Raw genomic sequence first — 16,264 nt, forward strand, 5'->3', positions numbered from 1 at the left:
CTGGTGATTGGTTTATTGATTGCTGAGTTGGTGGTTATCTGCATGCAGATCTTATAAACAAATACATCTCCATTGAGACATGCAGGTGGTTCATAGGGTACATTTCTTCTGAGTGTTTACAATCTTATAAATGACCTGGGTGTTCCCATTAAAATTTCACAGGAAAAAAGTAGTTTTATCTATTTGGATTAGATATACCTCCGTTGTATACATTTCTTTCCCTTCTTACACCCAAGAATTGTTTTACCCATCACATTCCTTTGCCTTGGCTGTTTTCCTTAGGTATTTTCAGAGATGGCGCCATTGACTATGTCAGTCCCATTAACAGCATATCTTTGATTTATATTTAACTCACAACTGTTTATACAACCTCAGTTTCAGTTTGGCCATATGGAGGAAGGTGTTCATTCGAATGTCTGTCTGAATCCAGAAAATAGATTGTTATATGATGCTGCAAAATGAATTATACAAATGCTGGGAAAAGCCAGTTTCCTCTTCTCGGCTGGCTCATCAAAGCCGGGGTAACTTTGAGCATTTCAAGTTTCATTTTTCTTCCTTCAAAGGTATGAATGTAAGCAACGTAATTGCTATAGTACAGCCTGAAAGTAAATATACTTGCTGATGCTACAGCAACTTGAAGTTTATTTTATGTAATATTTATCTTAATAGTTTTAGGTAACTATAAAGTGTGTTCTGGGTCGGGCCTAACTTTGATTAGTCCCTGGTAGTTGAGGTTCAGCAATGGAATAAAATGAGAGATTCGTGGGTCATTCAATAGTTTAGTAAACAAACAAATAGATTTATTTGATTCTGAACATTGATATGCATTGAAGACTCCATGAAGTTGAGCCAAGTTCCCTGGAATGATGAGATGGCCGTTATGGTTCCTTCCAATTCTACAATTCGATGATTCTATACGAATATCTGCTGTTCTTCTTTCTCAACAGCAGCACTGGGGAGGAAGGGGCCACTGAGGATGTCCTGCAAAGCATTGTTCTTAGGCACCAGCAAAGGGAATACATCTCTGCTTTGACAATAAACAGCACAATTAGGAAAGAAGCATTGTAAACGCAGGATGTCAACTAGCTCTATGACCCTGGGCAAGTGACTTAGTTTCCACTGAGTGGAATTGGTCTTTAATATAAGATCTTTAAAGAAATAATAAGGATACAAAAGAATCTTGTAAAATTCATTTAAGGTACAACAGAATTATTATCTTCCTTGTCAGATATAAGGAAATGCCAAACAAGTATATTCCTAAAAGGCTCTCATGCATATATATATATACATATGTGGCTATACGCACAGATTTTTACAATGGTATATTAGTAAATGCTTAATAGCTAGGGCTCCTCAGGGGGAAAATACATATATGACACACTTTAAAGTTTAATCTGCTTATTAGTATTTTCTCCACAATTTTCATTCATTTATACATGCACATGACATATACATGTATATATACACATTTATACATTAACATCTGTGCCACTATGTCTCTCTTTCTCTCTTTCTTTTTTTCTCTCTCCCTACACATAACCTCCCTCATCCCCTTGCACACACTTTTTAACCAGTTTTGAAATGACAGGCATATGATGTAAATACTAATGATCCAGATGATAAAGAGGAAAGCAAATGTATGCATATATGTGCATGGATACATACCACACATGTATGCACGTGTATACATATGCATGGGGTATGTTAGGAAGACTTCCTAAAGTCACAAGTTAGTTGGTGGTAGACTATGAAATCAAATCCAGACCATCTAATATGAATTCAGTGTTTTTTTCCTTCCTATTTTCAACCCCTACTTCATCACCTGGTCAAAAATCCGCACTATTTTGTTTCTTCCACTTGTATAGATTATAATTATTCCAAGCCTTTCCACTCTGAATAATTCTCAGAGTGTTCTATAAATGCTCCATGGAAATCATTCAACCATGCCCAAAGCTCTGTTTTTGTTGTTACTAATTCTGCTACCCTGAGGTGAGCAAAATAGCAGCCTCTCCTTGTCATCTCATTCTTCCCATATGACAAATAATTTTACCTCCTAGATGATCTTTGGGGGACTTTCCGCATCTAAGATTCTATTCTGTTATTCTGTTTTCATCAACAGCTTTTATACATCTGGTGACAGCATCAGGGATACCTGAAACAATGGGTGAAGCTTATCATGACAATAATTTGCTAGGTTTTACTAAATTAGGCCCAACATCTCCTCTTACTGGAACTATTGTAATAATTATAAAATAATTTTTTAAATATATAATTTATTTATTTTCAGTTCTTAACATTCACTTCCATAAGAATTTTAATTCAAAATTTTCTCCCCATATCTCCCCACCCCCCATCCCAGGATAGCATGCACCCCATCCAACCCTTCCTCCATTCTGTCCTCCCTTCCATTACTCATGCTTCTTCCATCCCCCTTCCCCTATATTTTCCGGTAGGGCAAAATAGATTTCTATACTCCATTGCCTGTATAGTTTTATTTCCAGTTGCATGCTAAAATAATTTTTAACATTCATTCTTAAAGCTTTGAGTTCCATATTTGCTCCCTCCCTCCCTCCCCACCCTCAATCAGAAAAAAAAGCAATTCAATATAGGTCAATCCATGTATAATGATGCAAAGCACTTCCATAATAGTTATGTTGTAAACCATATTTCCCTCTGTCCTATCCTGCCCTCCATTTATTCCATTCTCTCCCTTGACCTATCCTCCCACAATAGTGCTTGCTTCTGATTATCCCTTGCCCCAATTTGCTGTCCCTTCTATTATCTTCCCTTTCTGAACCCTGTCTTCCCTTGCCTTCCTGCAAAGTAAAATAGATTTCCATATCTAATTGAGTGTATTATTCCCTTCTTAAACAAACTCCATGACACTAAGGCTCAATTGCTTCCTTTCACATCCCCTCTCTTCCCCTCCATTGCAAAAGCTCTTTCTTCCCTCTTTTATGTGAGATGATTTGCTACATTCTACCTCTTCCTTTCTCTTATTCCTAGTACAATCCATTAAATGGTAAATTTTATTTTTTCAGTTATTCTCCCTTCATAATCAGCTCACCCTGTGCCCTCTGTCTATACACACACACACCCATATACACACATACACCTATGTACATATACATACCTACACATATGTAATATGCACATATATACATACCTATATACACCTACATATATATATTCCCTCTGATTACCTTAATACTTAAAAAGTTCTCATGAATTACAAATAACATTTTTCCATGTAGGAATGTCAACGGTTCAACTTTAATGAGTTCCTTAAGGATTCTCTTTTCTGTTTATATTTTCATATTTCTCTTGATTCTTGTATTTGAAAGTCAGATTTTCTATTCAGCTCTGATCTTTTCAGCAAGAATGCTTTGAAGTCCTCTATTTCATTGAAATTCCATTTTTTCCCTGAAGTATTATACTCAGTTTTGCTGGATAGATTATTCTTGGTTTTAATTCTATCTTCTTTCACCTCTGGAACATCATATTCCAAGCCCTTCAATCCCTTAGTGTAGAAGCTGTTAAATCCTTTGTTATCCTGATTGTAATTCCACAATACTTGAATTGTTTCTTTCTGGTTGCTTGTAATATTTTCTCCTTGACCTGGGAACTCTGGAATTTGGCTACAATATTCCTAGTTTTCCTTTTGGGATCTCTTTCAGGAGGTAATTGGTGAATTCTTTCCATTTCTATTTTTACCTTCTGGTTCTAGAATACCAGGGCAGTTTTCCTTGATAATTACTTGGAAGATGTCAAAGCTCTTTTTTTTTTTATTATGATTTTCCAGATAGGTCAATAATTTTAAATTATGTCTCCTGGATCTATTTTCCTGGTCAGTTGTTTTTCCAGTGAGATATTTCACATTGTCTTCTATTTTTTCATTCTTTTGGTTTTGTTTTGTAATTTCTTGGTTTCTCATAAAGTCATTAACTTTCATCTGCTCCATTCTAATTTTTAAAGAGCTACTTTCTTCAGTGAGCTTTTGAACCTCCTTTTTCATTTGGCCCATCCTGCTTTTTAAAGCATTATTCTCCTCATTGGCTTTTTGGGCCTCTTTTGCCATTTGGGTTAGTCTATTTTTAAAGGTGCTGTTTTCCCCAGTGTTTTGGTTTTTTTTTGTCCCCTTTAGCAAGCTGTTGACTCACTTTTCATGATTTTCTTGCATTACTCTCATTTCTCCTCCCAATTTTTCCTCCACCTTTCTTACTTGATTTTCAAAATCCTTTTTTGAGCTCGTCCATGGCCTGAGACCATTGCATATTTTCTTTTTGGAGGTTTTGGATGTAGAAGCCTTGACTTTGATGTCTCCCTCTGATGGTATGCTTTGTTCTTCCTCATCTGAAAGTATGGAAGAAAATATCTATTCACCAAGAAAGTAACCTTTTATAGTCTTATTTTTTTCCCTTTTGGGGGGCATTTTCCTAGCTAGCTACTTGACTTTTGAGTCCTTTGTCAAGTGGTAGGTATACTCTAGGGACCTATAAGTTCTCAGTTACTCCAAGGTGGCACAATCAAGGGAGAAAAGTTTTCTCCTCTCCTGGCCTGTGCTCTGGTCTGTGAGCAGCCACAAGTACTCCTTTCTACCCAGGATCTGTGAGTAAGATTCCCTCACTAGAGCATTCACCAGCTCCACCATGCCAGTGCTCTTCCTTACCCTAGGACTGCCACTAGGGGTGAGACCCAGATCAGCCCCTGGATTCCCCCAGGGTCTTTAGGTTGAGGGCCCAAACATGGATGCTGCTGCAGCAGTAGTTGCTGTTCCCCTGTCCCCCTCCCCACCCCACCTCTGCCTCCATGTCCCCACCCCACAGTTCCCTTCTTATTCAGGTGAAATAGCTTTCTCACTGACCTTTGAAGCTATCTTTGGCATTCGTGTGTTGAGAAATTTGGGAACTGCAGCTGCTACCCGTGATTCCGTGCCCTGAAGCTTACTCTAGTCCAGTTTGTGTTGTGCTCTGCTATGAACCTGGTGCAATGGACCTTTCCTGTTGGCCTTCCAGGCTGTCTAGGGCTGGAAATCTGTTTCATTCTGTCATGTTGTGGCTTCTGCTCCTCTAGAATTTGTTTAGAGTCATTTTTAACAGGTATTTTATGGGCTATGGGGGTAGAGTTAGAACAGGTCCATTCTTCTACTCCACCATCTTGGCTCTGCCCCCAACCAAAACCCTAAAAATATCCTAGTCTCTGTCATTTATGGTACATACTCTTTCTCTACACAACCATTAAAATTATTTACTTATCTCCCCAGTCTATTCATGTCACTTGCCTATTCAAAAGTCTGCTGTGACTCTTTATAGACTTTAGGATAAAGTATACGTTCTTCATGTTGGCTTTTTTAAGGGCCCTTTGCTACCTGCCTTCAGCCTGCTCTTTCAATTCTTTATCATAGTACACCCCTGCACTTGCTTCTTTGAATCTCATATTCTATACCCCATGCCTGAATTTCTTCCTGAATTTCAATTTCTTAAATTCCATCCCTCAAAACTCACTTCAGGTTCTCCTTCTGTGAATTCTTTCTTGTTCTTCCAGTTGTCAGTGCTCTTTCCGCAAAATCTGTACCTTACATTTTCTTACCTGTGTACAATCAGTGTTCTCCCATTAGAATATAATCTCCTTGAGAGAAAGGGATGTTTCATTGTTGTCTTTATATCCTCAGCATCTAGCACAGTGGCTACACATAACAGGTATTTTTAATCAGTGTTAACTGACTTGAATTAAGGTTAACTCAATTTCCCTGCACCCTCCTGTCATTGCTAATGATGGATCTTGATTAATTAAAGAATGCAGTACTCTGCAATAGAATCAGCACCAAACTGGAAGCCAGAGGATGAGGTCTCTTCTCCTGGTAGAGGGAAGTCCCTTAACTTCTTTGTCTTCTTTCTTCTCACTTCTTGAGAATGAGAATGTTTAATAAGGCAAAGGGGGAATTGAATCAAGAAGATGTGAGTTCAATCCACCCCTCAACAGTTATTAGCTGTGTGACTCTGGATGAGTAACTTAACCTCTATCAGTTTCAGTTTCCTCAATTGTAATCTCAAGGCTGTTGAAAAGATAAAATAACAATTGTAAAGTCCTTTGTAAACCTTAAAGCATTAAATAAATGCCAGTTATTATTATTGTTGTTAATCAGATAATCACAAGTCCTTTTCAGCTCTGAAATTCAAAATGTTAATTTATTTTGTACTTCCCAGCCATCCCTACACATTCTACCTTTACTATGGCCATCATCCCCATCTCTGTTTTCCCTCCTTGCATTAGAACTTTGGACATTGTCCCTAGAATGCTGGATTCTGACAGGCGTGTTCATATTATCTTGCCTGGGACCAGAACTCCCCATGATTTTTCAGTCAAATACCTGTACTCTTCTGTTGATTCAGTTGCTATACAGAGTATCCCAAACATCTTAAAGCAGTTTTAAGCTTTAGTAGCTAAGATGTTGTGGCCACCCCGTATACATATGTATGCACATATATGTATGTGCATGTGTATATGTAGGTATATTTTGTGTATAAAGACTATATACATACATGCATATAAAATGTGTGTGCACATATGTATGTGTATGCATATATGTGTATATGTGTGTGTGTGTATATATACTCTGTGTGTGTATATGAGAGAGAGAGAGAGAGAGAGAGAGAGAGAGAGAGAGAGAGAGAGAGAGAGAGAGTTAATAATTTATTAAACATCTGTTGAGTTCCAGGAACTGTGCTAAAATATGTGTGTATGTTTATACATGTCTATATTCTCCATAGGATGGGACTGGACCTTTTCAGTGATTTCTTCGGTATATGTGTGGGCATGTCTAATGTGTATACATTATTGATATTTTTGTGTATGCATGCAAATATGTCAGAGCTGTAATATGACATAGAACATATTTCAAAATATCCATGGCTTAAGTCACGGAGGGTCCCTTTCCTATAACAGGGAACATCCAGGAGATGGTGAACCCCTGAGCTTTTTGCATTAATTGAGGGTCTTCACTTTGAATTTCCACTGACAGTTTACACTAAAGGAATTTCAGCAACCAAATTTGCTTATTTGAACATGCTGATTGTTTAGGTTCTAAAGAAATGGGAGTTTATCTATAGAAAAACAGTCACAGACTCAGAACGTCAGCATGCTTGTTTGTTTAAGCCAAATTCACCAGTAAACACTTATTCTCATTAAGCCTTAACTAGGATTTCTGGCACCTGAGGCAAATTCAGGGAATGAGGTGGGGGTGGGGGTAGGGGTAGGGGAGAAATTTGAACAGAGGTTATTTACTGGCTTTCAGTTACTGGTTAGAGGGGGCATAGTCCACCCCTTAGATTCTAGGAACTCGAGGGGAATCTAAGGTCTAGAGCAGGGGCTGGCAAAATATTTGGCAGGGCCAAATTCAGCTGCTGCCACCTGTATTTATATGACCTGTGAGCTATTAGTAGCTTTCACCTGGGCTGTCGTTTGCTGACCCTTGTTCTAGAAATTATAGCCCTAGTCCTCTTGGCACAGCCACTGATCCTCAACCCTACAACTCTTGTTAGGAGGCTAGGGCTAGTGACGGTGGTGTACAGTAATGGGATTAAGTAGGAGAGTGGTGGGTCCTTGGAATATAGTGATTCAATTCAGGGCCAACTCTGGCGAGAAAACATGTCCTCTGGAAATGAAACTCCAGGGACAAAGACCCAATCATCCCACCCCAATTATGGATCTGGTTCTCATTAACAGCTGGCTGAGTGCTTATGTATGCACCCATAGCCATAGAGCCCATAAAAACAACACAGGGCATGGCAGGAGAAAGTAAAGGCCAAGAATCTTCTGCTTCTCATTAAGTCCATATGTAACATGTTCATTAGTCTGAATACTGTACTTGCTTGCATCCTGTGCTCTTGTATCATTACTTATTTTTAATGATTGAGCTTGATTACCTGAAGGAGACAGTACTATGTGGTAGAATGAGCATGAAATTGGAATTTGGGGGTGGAATCTCTATTCTTGGTTGAGAGAAGTCACTTAATTTTTCTGAACCCTGGTCCCCTGCTTTGTAGAATGAGGATGTTTAATCAGATAGCCTCAAAAATTTCTCTTAGTTCTGAAAATCAAAATGTTAATCTATTTTGAACTTCCCAGTCATCTCCACACATGGTACCTCAATTATGGCCAAAATTCCAATCTCCCTCAGTCCCTGTTTCCCAGCTGGAACAGTGGACCATTGGATGCTCAGCTCTGATAGATGAACTTGTGCTTTATAGAGCCTGGAACTTGATCTCCACACAATTTTCAGATATCTCTGTGCCTTGAAACCTCTCCTTTCTTCCCATTTTCCAGCTCACCTTTCTTTAATGTATAGTCTTTTTCCATTGTAATGTAAACTAAAAGCAGAGACTTTTTTGGGGGGGGGGAGTGGTATTTATATCACTAGCACTTAGCACAGTGACTGGTTTGTAAAAAACAACTTAATAAGTTCTCTCTGTCTCTCTGTCTCTGTCTCTGTCTCTGTCTCTGTCTCTCTCTCTCTCTCTCTCTCTCTCTCTCTCTCTCTCTCTCTCTCTCTCTCTCCCCCTTCCCCATCTATGTCTTAGTGAATAACTTATAGGACTCATCATCCAGAAAACCTGGATTCAATTAATGACTAGGATTTCCTAGTTGTGTGACTATTGCAAATAATTTAGACCATTTTCTTGGCCTCAGTTTCCTCCTCTTTAAAATGGGGAAAATAAGAACAGCAGTGGCTACTTCAATAGAATTTGAGAATTTATAGGTATCTTGGGATCTGTAGTTCAAGATGATAAGTATTCTCCCTTTCAATCCTGATTTCCACCATCTTTGACCCTAAAGGCAGACTTGAGTAATACCCAGGAATACTTATGTGGACACACAGAGTTTACAAGAAACAGACAGAGGGGAAATAATAGAGTCTTCAAGAGCTGAGTCAAAATAGGGAACCATCCTCCCCAGTCCCACCAAGGATTTAATGAGCCAAGCTCATTAAATTGAAGAAATAGCCAACAATCATCTTGTTTGTTGATGGAGGAGAAACAGACCAAAAAAAAAAAAAAAAGAAAGAAAGAAACCAAAAAGAGTCTGTAAGGAGAAAGTGAAAGAACTAAGTTGTGGAAGAGAAGGGGAAGATAAAGGAAGAACATTGGATCCCTATCTGTATCTTGGAGATACATTCAGGTAGCACCTTCAGGTTGTATCCATCTTCAAGGACTGAGGGAGATTCCCCAAAATGTCTGCTTTTTCCTCTACTTCCCCTCCTTGTGTCTATCTAGCAACTCACAGTATGATAAAATTGACTTCCTTTTTTTCACCCAAACATCAGAAAGTTATGGTTTATCTAGAAATAACAATTCAAGTTTGGGCAGAAAAATAAATTTCTGACTGAATATTAGGAATTTTCTAACTATGGGATTCAAGGAATGGAAATTATAATAGCTTTTTTTTTTTTGATATAGGGAAAGGGACTACATGTACCTGAGATGTATCATGTATCACTTCTATGCTAAATGAAATAATAGGAGAGGGCATCCAACCACCCTGCCCTCCACAGAGACACTGATATGCACTACTGCTGCAATTATAAGATAGTTTGCAACTTTTATGTATCAGTGTCAGTTAATATTACTCCTTCCTCCATACTTTTATTTAGCACATGGACTCATATTAAAAGGCAATGCAACATAGCGGGAAAGACTTAGGACTTTGAATACTGAAAGATGAGGTTGAATCCTAACTCTAACTCTTGCTACATTGGTGAGGCAAATAAATTCACCATTTCATCCTCTTTCTTCATTTATAAGATGGGCATAATCCTAATCTTATTTGCTTTATGCTTGCTTCAAAGGATCATCATGAGAAAGGGGGTTTGTAAACCTTAAAATGTTCTAAAAAAGATGAATTATATTTTAAACTTCTTAAGTCAGACACTGTGTCATGGGTGTTTTGTATTTAATATAGGATATATTTTAATGCCTTACACAGAGGATATACCTCATTGATATTGTTGTTCAGTTGTTTCAGTCATATCTGACTCTTTGTTGACCCCATCTGGGATTTTCTTGGCAAAGATACTGTCATTTCCTTCTCCAGCTCATTTTACATATGAGGAAACTGAGGTAAACAGGGTTAAGTGACTTGCCCAGGGTCACACAGCTAGTAAATAAATATCTAAAGCCAGATTTGAAATCAATAAGTCTTCCTGACCCTAGTCTTGGCATTCTTCCCCATGTTAACCAAGCTGCCATTCATTAATGTGGAGAATTGCAATAAAACACATCTACTTTTAGGAACTAATGCATATACTTGTTGTACTAGATGGAAAGCTGGCTTCAGCCTGAAGAAAACTTGGAATCAAGCCTTGCTTCTACCACATAGTGGCTATGTGACCTTAGGCAAGTCTCGTTTTTGAGATTGTAAATTGCAGAAAAGTTGCCAGTCTGTATTATTTGAAGAATTTCCTCACTGGGAACTCCCTACAGAGATGAAATCACAGGGTTTTTTGGTTTTTTTTTTTGAACATCCTTGTAATGATGATTCTGACAGAATATAACAGCCTATAATTCAGGGAAAATAACTCATCCAAGGTTTTGCCATCACTTCTGTGAATTTTGGAGAACAAACTCACTGCATATGGACCTGTAGGCACAGATGCTTCACACCTCCTGTTTCTTCTACCCAGCTTCCAGGTAAATGAGGCCCTACATGACCTCTTTCTGCCGAATTTCTTTCTGCAGCTGTGGCATACTGAAAAAAACCCCTACCACCAACAGCAGTAACAACACAGGATTTAGGAGTTACCTGGGTCTGAGTTCCAGCTCTGTCACCTATTAGTTCTGTAACCTTGAGGAAGACCTTAGATGACGTTAATGGTCCCTTCCAGGTCCAAATCTTATAAAATATAGTTTTTGAGCAGCATGTTTTCTTAAACATAGAATGAATGGAATATATACTCTCACTGGCATGAATTATCTTTTGTCTCTATTTCCATGGCCAAACATCATGCTTAGGATATTTTTTGTTGTTGTTGAGTTGTTTTTCAGTCATGTCTGACTCTTTGTGACCCCATCTTGTTTTTTCTTGGCAAAGATACTGGAGTGATTTTCCATTTCCTTCTGCAGCTCATTTTATAGATGAGGAAACTGAGGCAAACAAGGTTAAGTGACTTGCCCAGGGTCACATAGCTGGTAAGTGTCTGAGGCCAGATTTGAACTCAGGATGAAGAATCTTCCTGACTTCAACTTTGACACTCTCTCCACTGTGCCAACTAGCTGTCCATGCTTAAGATATACATAAAATATGTGTGATTGCTTGACTGATTTCTAGTTGTTAGCTTCAATCTATGAAGATGACTCCCTCATCTATATCTTTATTCTAGACTTTTTTCTTGAATTCCAGACCAGCATTTCTAACTGCCTACTGTATATCACCATTGATATATCACCCACAACTATCATTGCATTCAGCATGTTGTAACAGTAAGCACCCCTACACATACAGGAGGGCCTGCTATCATAGGTTCTTTGGACTTCTCTAGAAGGAAAGGCAACTTTTGAGGGGTTAACAATCACTTTATTCAAGCACATGTATCATTCAGTTAGTTCAGAGGAAAAAGTCAGCACCCTGAACTTCAGAGAAAATACAGAGAAATCAAAGATCAACAAACATGACTTCCTCTGTCTGACCATAATCAATACATACATCATAATTCAACAGATATGTCCAACTGTCTGACCATAGTTACCAGAGAGGGAAACATCAACATCTGGGTTTTCAAAGTTGATGGGGCTCCTTAGCGGCTTCCCAGAGTATTAGTCTGGCCAAACAAACACTTTCAGTCAGTAAGCCCCAAAATAAAATCTCACCCTCCAAGTATCTATACACTTTTCAGAGCCAGAGGGCATGACCCTCTGACCTAGTGCCTCAACAGATAAAACAAAAGGTACTTGGGACCCTCCTACAAAACAACTCCCCTAATAAAGCTTCCCTCAATGGGCAGGCCCATCAACGGGTGAGAAAGATCTTCTTTAATCACATTCAAATATAGGCATTATACTTACTAAAACAAAAAACAGCCAAAGATCCTACTTTGCTTGGCTTTACACGTCTAAAACAAGACTATTATAGCCTTAACTTATTATTCTTCCTAATTTCACTCTTTTCATATATGATACCACCATTCACTTCCTTTTCCATATTTTTCCCATGACTTTTCCTTTACCTTTATATAATGTATCATATCCAGTCAATCCAGTTACCAGATCCTCTCTATTCTATTTTCCCAATATCTCTTGGATCTCTTACTTTCTCTCTACTCCCACAACCAACATAACAGTGAAGCCTCTAATTGCCATCTTCCCAGACTAAAGAAACAATATTCTTGCAGATTTTTTTTAACACACTTCCCACTGTATCCTTACCCCTCATCTTTCATAAAGTCATCCCTTATAAGGAGGAAGAAAGAGAGAACAACAAAAAAAAGGAAAACTTTCTAACCCATTGGGACAGATGGGACAGCTAGGTGGTGCAGGGGACAGACCCTAATGCTGAGAAAGATTGAAGGCAAAAGTAAAAGGAGATAGATGAAGATGAGACTTTCTAAGTCTAAACATCATGATAGAGTACTGAGTTAGAAACCAAGGGATCTCTGTTTGAATATAGACGTATGACTTTGTACTGTATTGTCCTACTTGTGTGTCTTTAGATAGTGTCAAGGAAGCTAAGCACATGAACTTGGAGAGGCTTCAGGAGACAGTGGTGGATAGAAGAGCCTTAAGTGCTATGATCCATAGGACATCAAAGAATCAGAAATTACTGAACACAAAACCAAAGAAAAGTCTGATTGTATCCATAATGTTCTACATACTGAGTGCTCTACCATTCTTATGGATATTCTCACCTCATCATCCTTCCAATTTGACTTTTACTAACTGGAAAAATATATTTTTTTCCTTTAGCATAGATATGGTAATATCACTCCTTTGCTAAGAACAAACCCAAACCAAAAGTCCAATGACTGTCTCTTGCCTACCAAAAATACAAATAAAACAAGGCAATCAAGGTCTTAGACAATTTGGCACAAGTCTATCTTATAATGGAGCTCAGCTTATATAGGAGCTCATATCCCTCCTTTCTATGTACTCAACATTGTGGTCAAAAGGAGTAATTCTTTGTCCTCAAAACATGTACTGTGTTGTCCTACATGTGTGCCTTTACTCAGGCTTTGCTTATGTCTGAAATGTCCTCCTTCTTCCTCTTGATTTCCTGATCTTTTAAAATCCAATTTAAATACCACCTTAAAACCCTTCCCCTTTGTACTTCCACATAGCATTTTGTGTCACCTCTGTGATACACTTATTGTGTAATATTGCTTATTGTAGTTGTGTGTTTGTGTCTTATCTCCCTACTGGATTGTAAATTCCCTGAGCACTAGAACTGCTTCATCTCCAATGGATCTGGCACTGAACACACTGCCCAGAATATAGTATGACCCTACCAAATATTTGTTGTATGTGAGTCTGCTGAATAGTTAGACTTCAAATTTATATCTCCATTGTCTTTGCATCTGAATAACGCTTTTCTGATTTTCAAAAAACACTTTAAAATCTAATTATGTCTCTCAAAAGTCAGATGTAATTTTACCACTCTATTTCTACTTTTCTTCCATATTTCAATTAGTGCAATCATATATGACACATCACCAATGCCAACTCACAGCATTATCACACAATTATATAAATGAGCACATTTGCATCCACATTTCTAATTGTCTTATCAACACTCAAACTGTGTATACATTTGACTGAAACATTCTCTATTTATGGAATAAGCGGAGGGAAAAAAAAGATGAATGAATGCAGATTTCAGAGACATACTAACTATGCTTGGAGACTCAGAACTACACAACAAAAAACATTTGCCTGGGAGGCAGAAGACCTGAGTTCCAGAAAATACATTTCAGTTCAGGAGATTTTATTAAGCACCCATGATATGCCGGGTATTGAGTTTGGTCCTGAAGAACACAAAACAACAATTTAAGTGTCTCTGTCCTTAAAGAACTAATTTTCTGCTAGAAACACTCGTAATACTTCTACACGACTGGTTTTCTGGTTTATGAAGTATCTTTTCCACAAAAGCCCTGAAAGGTAGCTAAATGAAAGATTTCATTTATAGTTTAGGAATAAGGAATCTGAGTCTCAGAGAGGTTATATAAATTATTCAGGATCACAAAGCTGCTAAGTAGCAGAGATGGGACACAAATTTCAGTTTCTTGATTCTAACTCCAGTTCTTTCCAGAAAACTGTTATGCGTTTCAACATTTAGTTCCTTTGAGACTCAGTTCGGAACTTTGTGAAGTTATGGGGTTGGATTTGATGAACTCTAAGATCTTTCTAAGTCTAAGCATCATGATAGAGTATTGAGTTAGAAACCAAAGGATCTCTGTTTGAATATAGACATATGACTTTAAGTAAGTCACTTAACCACTGTGGGGCTCAGTTTCTTTATCTTTAAAATGAGTTAGACTAGTTGCCTAGAAGGTCCCCAAGTTTCCTTCATACTATAACCATCAATATGTGATGTCTGTGTATCTTTGTATCTATATAAAATATCATTTTATTGTTCTGTGATGGTTACTAGGATCTACAATAATCTTAGCCTGATAGAAGAGGATGGTTGTCTAAGATCCTTTCTGAATCCCTTGTAGTGATAGACAGTGCTTATAAGAAACTATTAAGGATTGTAGGATTTAGAACTGTGTTAAACCCTTTGTTTTGGAGTAGCTGGTTGGTTCAGTGGTTAGAGTGCTAGGCCTTGAGTCAGACTTGTCTTTGTGGTTCAGGTCTGGCCTCAGACACATACTAACTGTGTGACCCTGGGCAAGTCACTTAACTCTGTTTGCCTCTGTTCCCTCATCTGTAAAATGAGCTAGAGAAGAAAATGGCAAAGCATTCCAAGACCTTTGCCAAGAACCTCAAATAGGATCATGAAAAGTTGAACATGACTGAAAACAACTGAACAACAATAATTTGAGAGATGGAGAGTGCTTATAAGAAGTCATTACTTAAGAATATAGGGTGATCATAGCATTTATAACTTCATTAAACTGTTTCATTTTACAAATGAAGAAACTAAGGCTCAGAGATGGCAAGTGATCCATCCAAGGAAAGAAACATAGTTGGCAAGTGGCAGAGTTATAATCTAAAAAGATGTCCTCTGATTCCAAATTCAGTAATCTTTCTTTGTAACCCAGAGACATTTTCCTCCTCCCTACCTCCCATCCCTCCCACACTCACACACATACACACATACACACACACACACACACACACACACACACACACACACTCAGACTTCCTTTTATTCAATCCTAAGAAAAAGAAAGGGACTTAGTCTAGATGGAGATCTTTTAAAAGTTAAAAACAATAATAATAAAACTAACCAAGCCAGAAACGCCCCCCTCCCCAACCACAACAAAATCAGGCAGTCAATGGCCTGCCACCCCCACCCCTCTCTCCCTAGCCTGCAGACTGACAGAATCAAAAAAAGCTGTTAAAATACTCGTTAAGAACTGAAAGCCATCTGCTTGAACCTGCTCTCTCTGGTTTCAAATGGTTGTAGATAAAGCAGGAGACTGTTCCTGCCCAGATCACCGAGCTGATGCTGAAATAAAAGCTGAGAAATTAATGGTTAAATGTGGTGAGGAAATGAAAAGTTAACCTTTCCCATCTTGAATGGATAATCATGGCTATCCCTCGTTTCTTAGACTGTACTTATTTTGGCTTCTCACTTGGCTTCTACCTTCCAAGATGCCCCACATTTTGAGCTTTCCACTTCTTTCCTCTCTCACCCTTCACCCAACGGGTGAGTCTTTGTTTGGCTTTGGGCAGACAGGGAGAGATAACAAAAATCCGAGAGATGAATGTCAAAGTTACAACCTTTATTACAACCTTCAAGGAAGGAAAGGAGATGGGAATACCTGACCTGGGCAGGCTTCCCTTTGGAAGCCTTGTTGAGCTGGGAAGTGAATGCTGGAATGTTTCAACTTTCAGGGCTAGCGAGGTTCAGATTTATAGTCAGTCTGTTTATACTATATCATGTGTGGTAGCATAGGATATCAAAGAAAGGGGTTCTACAGGGCTACCACCAGTTTCCATGAAAAATGGCTCCTCTTCTCATGCATGGCATTCTAATGCAGCACAGATGGAAACTGGGGCTTTTCGGTTTTACTATTTCTGTACATCACACAGGCCATAAATACTCCCCAAAT

At 38.3% G+C, this 16,264-nt stretch overlaps 1 long non-coding RNA gene across 1 annotated transcript in view; it reads right to left on the reverse strand.

Moving 5' to 3' along the window:
* Positions 1 to 775: 775 nt before the first annotated feature.
* LOC140520390 (uncharacterized) overlaps positions 776 to 16,264 on the reverse strand; it is a 179,508-nt gene continuing 164,019 nt past the window's right edge. Inside the window, exons 3-4 of the long non-coding RNA XR_011972488.1 lie at positions 2,051 to 2,152; positions 776 to 1,024 (exon numbers count right to left, since the gene is read on the reverse strand). This is a non-coding gene — a long non-coding RNA (uncharacterized lncRNA). The remainder of the gene's footprint in view (positions 1,025 to 2,050; positions 2,153 to 16,264) is intronic.

The sequence above is a fragment of the Notamacropus eugenii genome, chromosome 1 (assembly GCF_028372415.1).
Source record: "Notamacropus eugenii isolate mMacEug1 chromosome 1, mMacEug1.pri_v2, whole genome shotgun sequence".
Taxonomy (NCBI): Eukaryota; Metazoa; Chordata; class Mammalia; order Diprotodontia; family Macropodidae; genus Notamacropus; species Notamacropus eugenii.